General features: G+C 60.8%; 1 long non-coding RNA gene across 3 annotated transcripts in view; it reads left to right on the top strand.

Moving 5' to 3' along the window:
- The first annotated feature begins 2,664 nt into the window (after positions 1-2,664).
- Positions 2,665-4,708, top strand: part of LOC104858119 — a 16,394-nt gene continuing 14,350 nt past the window's right edge. The window contains exon 1 of one of the 3 annotated variants that reach the window (XR_002025165.2): positions 2,665-2,796. This is a non-coding gene — a long non-coding RNA (uncharacterized LOC104858119). The remainder of the gene's footprint in view (positions 2,797-4,708) is intronic. The other 2 variants (XR_779068.3, XR_779066.3) reach the window with 2 other exon arrangements.

The raw sequence follows: 4,708 nt of genomic DNA, 5'->3' as shown, positions 1-4,708 counted from the left end.
GGGAGGCCCTGAGGTGGCTGTGGACAGCTAAGGAGAGGATCTGTTTGGCTGAGGGAGCCAGGGAGACAGTTGGGGCAGATGAGGTCCGACAAGCCAGCTGGGTCACCGCAGCCAAGCCGGGGGCTGCAGAGGAGGAATGTGGACTTCCCGCGGGCAGGAGGTCCTCTGCCAGTGCAAGCACAGGGGCACGGGGGTGGACAGCGTCCACCACAGGCTCTCAGCCTGGGCACTGGTGACTTTGGACCCCAGGGCTCTCTGCTGTGGGCTGTCCCGGCAGTGTGGGCCGCTGGCCTCCATCTTCTAGATGCCAGCGGCACCCTCACCCCTGCCCGGCGGTGACAACCAAAACCTGTCTGCACACAGTGCCAAAGGCAGAGTCTTCCCCTCCTGGGAGCCCGGGTCTCACTGGAGCCCTTGGGCTGCCAGGCGACTGCAGGGGCTGTGGCTGCCTGGGTGGGGCAGGGACGGCAGCAGGGAGGCCAGGTGGCAGGCAGGTGGGAGCAGCACTGGGCTTTGGACCTCAGGAGGAGGGGTGGGCAGGATGTGCTGGGCAGGGGGCGGGAGGCCCTGGAGGGTGCTGGGGGACAGCCCCGTCTCAGCGTCTACAAGCCGTGCCTCTCTGGGACCTCACAGCGCTGGGTGAGGAGATTCGACGAAGATGCTGTCTGAGGAAGACTTTCTGAGGCTTGGGGCAGGCTTGCGCTCGGGGGGTGGCAGCGTGGACGCGCCGGCCATCTCCAGAGTCCCCTGTGTGGGGCCAGAGGGCCAGCTCCCCAGGGTAGGCTGTAAATCTGGATTGTTATCCGGAGCTGACTTTGGCTTTGGGGTACTGGGGCTTGAACCCAGTGCCTTCGAACTGAGCTACATCCCCAGCCTTTTTTTTTCATTCTTCAAATTTTGATTCTGAGGTGGGGTCATACTGGGTCTCCAGGTTGTCCAGGCTGGACTCAAACCTGCGGTCCTCTTCCTACCTCAGTCTCCCGTCCTGAGTGTCTCCCACTGGTGTGAAACCTAGTGATTTTCCAGTGTTGGGGCGAAGGCACAAACGCAAAGGTCAGCTGTGCGGAGGCCTCTTTGTTCCAGAGCAGCCCCAGGCCGGTCCTGATGCAGGGGAAGGGACTGGGGCAGGGGCGGACGGTGTGCTCCGCGCGAAGGGCTGGCAGCGCTGCGTCCTGGGAGGGACAAGCGAGGGGCTGGGACAGAGTGCTCAGGGGAGGGGCTGAGAGGCTGAGGGGCATCGGACTGAGGGACAAGCGAGGGGCTGGGACAGAGTGCTCAGGGGAGGGGCTGAGAGGCTGAGGAAGGCATCGGACCGGCTGGAACAATCACAAAAGCCCTGAATAATATCGATAATCTCACTTCCGAGATTGTCTGGTGGCGTGCGGCTTATTTGTTTTGCTACCGACTTGGGGTTCTTGTCAAGGCCGGTGTACACCAGGGAACGTTTGCCCAACAAGAAACTTCTCGCCTGCAGATTGTTTTCCACCAACACAAAAGTTTTCATAAATACTGAGCAATGCCATGCCGGACTGTGCGGATGGAGTGAGTGCGTTGAAGATGTATTAATTTTAACTTAGTAGGTTTTGTTAAGTATTTAGAGACAAAAAAATACAAAACCATTTCTTCCCAAATCCCCCTGGTGTGGGTTTTCCACCTCACAGCTGCCAGAATTTGTGAGCAAGACAGGAGGTGGTGCTGGTTGTCCCTGTGGCTCCGTCCTGGGTGAGACCCAGGAACAATCACCGGGCCCTGCCCACTGCATGAGGAGGGGCTAATGTGTTTCCTGTGGTACAGAGCACAGAGAGGTTAAGCACCATGTCTGAGGCCACACAGGGGGACTCGAACTCACAGCCCACACTTGAATCTCTGTTGTGTAATAATGGCCATGCACCCACCTACGATGGCTGCCTGTGATTCATCAGAATCCCCATTTATTAATGGGGAAACTGAGGCTCAGAGAGGCAAAGTCAGATTTGTGTTCCCTGCTCCGGCTGTCTCCTTCCTGGCTCCTGATTGCTCCTCTGCTGACGGTGATAACCTGCCCACCTGACAGGGTCTGAGAGAGGCTCACAGGTGGGCACACAGCTCATCTGGCTCAGTGCCTGGCACTTAGTAGGTGCCGTAAAAGCAATGGCCAAGACTGTTTGTGTGACGGTGGCTACACGTCAAATGTGTGGATTCACAAACAGCACTTAAGGCAGGCCCTGCGCATAGCAGGCGCTCGAGAAACCCACCCTTGGGGACGGACAGTACCCTTCCAATCCTGCCTCCTCCCAAACTGTCTTCCAGTCAGAGAAAACTGGCCTCGGGGTCTAAATCAGGACCGGGGGTGGGATGGGAATGATTCAAGGTTTCCTGCCCATCTGGCAGAGCACTTGACGAGGAGACCAGAATTGGAGATTAGAACCGTGGAACTGCTGTGTGACCTCTGGCAAGCACCTTGCTCTCTCTGAGCCTTGGTTTCCCTTTCTGTCCGCCAAGCCTGGGCCACTCTGCCCTGAGAGATGCCAGCCCCAAATGGGCCGAGGGGCAGCTCCTTTGTCCCCATGGATGCTGGCCCCCCTCCTGCCCCCCCCGAGCGGCCAGCCCGCCCGCCCGGCTCAGCTGTGACGGCGAACCAGCCAATCTGTTTACTGAACTGGCTGACCCCTTCCGGGAACTTGGCCTGCGCTTCCCAGAACTCCCGTATTAATGACCCGGAGCCACATGACAGAGCATGACACAGCACTTTTGGGCACAAGGCCGGGCCCAGAGGGGCGCGAGGGGGCTCAGCCCGGCCCCCAGCCTGACCAGCGGGTGAGTCACCCTGGCCTCCCGCAGCTCTGTCCCCGCCCTCTGCCGCCCGCCCCGGCGTGTCCTCAGCCTGCCAGGACACCAGGACCTGGGGCCTCTGCCCCACCACCTGGGTGATGGGCTGCCCTCTGCGCCTTCGCACAGCCCCTGGGGCTCACTGTGCGCTCAGCTGGGGCGGGTCACTGGGGCGACAGAGGGGAAATTGAGGCCCAGAGGTCCGAACTCCAGAGGGTGCACAGCGAGCGACAGGCAGAGGAAGCCAAAGCAGGGATGGGCCCCAGGTGGTTCCCCTCTCACCACAAGTGGCGTCTGTCTTGGTGGGGGAAACTGAGGCACAGAGGCTCCGCCACCCGCCCAAGGAATGGGCCAGCTCTGGACAGCGCTGGGCTCCACACCTGTGCTCACAGCTTCTGGCACCACCTGGGTGTCTCGTCACAATCCCGATTCCTCGCTCCTCGGGCTGCAGAGCCTGGGCCGGTGGCCACTGCACTGTGCCTCAATTTCCCCACTGACTCCCTGCTGGCATCTGAACCACACTGGGGTCAGTGCGGGCCCTGTTCCCACCCTGTGCCTAGCACCCGCTGCTGCCTCAGGGCAAGCTGCGGGCAGTGGTTTTTATGAGGCTGGGAACCAGACAGGCTCTGGGGCTCTGAGGGGCGCTGTATTGCAGGAGCTTTGGGTGGCAGCTGGGGTGGGGCCGCACTCTTCATCCCACAGCCACAGCATGAGCACCTGCTGTATACCAGACCCAGGGAAGATGGCAGCCAACAAGGTCTCTGCCCTCGTTCTGCTGGAGGACATGGTTGTGGGCAAGCAAATTCACAGACAGATGCGGTGATTCCAAGGAAAGGGCAACAGGGACGAGCAGCAGGTGTGAGAGCTGGGCAGGTGCGAGAGGGCTTCTCTGAAGAGGTGACATGGAACATGGACTCAAGGAGGAGAAGGATTGGGCCCTGAGAGAAGAGGCCTTCAGTTACTACTTCAGACAGCAGGTGCAAAGGCCCTGGGGTGGAAACAGGCTTTGGGGGATTCTGCAAAAAAGCAAGGAGGGCAGTGACAGAATGTGGGAAAGAGATGAGACGATGCTGGGGCAGCCTGAAGGCTCTGGCCAGATCCACAGCACCTGGGGGTTGTGAGCAGGGAGGGGACCCACATGACCTGATTTGGGTGACAAAAGAGGTTCACCCATGATTGCATTCAGATTTTGTACCCAATTGATGAAGGAGCCGAAGCTTAGGCTGAGATCAGAAGGTCGGTGACAGCATGGGGACAAGAAAGACACTCTGGGTCTTAGTTCAGGCCAAGACCCTCAAGAATTGGGAAGCAGAAGACTGCTGAGGGTCAGCAGAGTGGGCCCCCGAGCTGTGAGCTGGGCAGGGTTGGGGGCGCAGGAAGCCTGGCAGCCCGGGCTGGACCAGGACAGCTCGAGGCCCGCACAGGCTCGTGTTGCTCGAGGGACCTGTCGTCTAGGCAGGAGAGGCACCAGGGACGGGCGCTCCTGGCCTGGCTCCTGTCCCAGCTCTGAAACATCCTCGCTGTGACTCAGCGGGGAGGCTGGTGTCCTCACCTGTGCGCAGCCCTGGGAAGACCCTGCTGGCTCAGCGAGAGCCTGTGTGCTTTCGTGTCCCACAGTCACTCGCTCTGTATGTTCTGAGCACATCGCGCCCCGGTGGGGCGGACAAGGAGGCGGCGTGGTACCAGAGGCCCGGCCGGCTGCCGGCTCCTGTCTTGCCGTCTGTGTCTCCGGGCGAGCTGGGCCTTTCTGAGCCTCGCCTGTGGAACGGGCCATGGCCTGCTCCCTCGGAGCTGTCCGAGGGCAGACCCTTCCCTTACGGAACCTGCCCCGCGTGGACTCGGTGCACAGCAGGCGCTCGTTCAGCAACTCCGGCGGAGGAGCCCAGCGCGTGGGCTCGGG

This window comes from Fukomys damarensis, unplaced genomic scaffold (genome assembly GCF_012274545.1).
Source record: "Fukomys damarensis isolate Sample0158 unplaced genomic scaffold, DMR_v1.0_HiC HiC_scaffold_22, whole genome shotgun sequence".
NCBI classification, from domain to species: domain Eukaryota; kingdom Metazoa; phylum Chordata; class Mammalia; order Rodentia; family Bathyergidae; genus Fukomys; species Fukomys damarensis.
The sequence above is the reverse complement of the archived record's forward strand: the minus strand, read 5'-3'. Positions and strand labels throughout refer to the sequence as shown.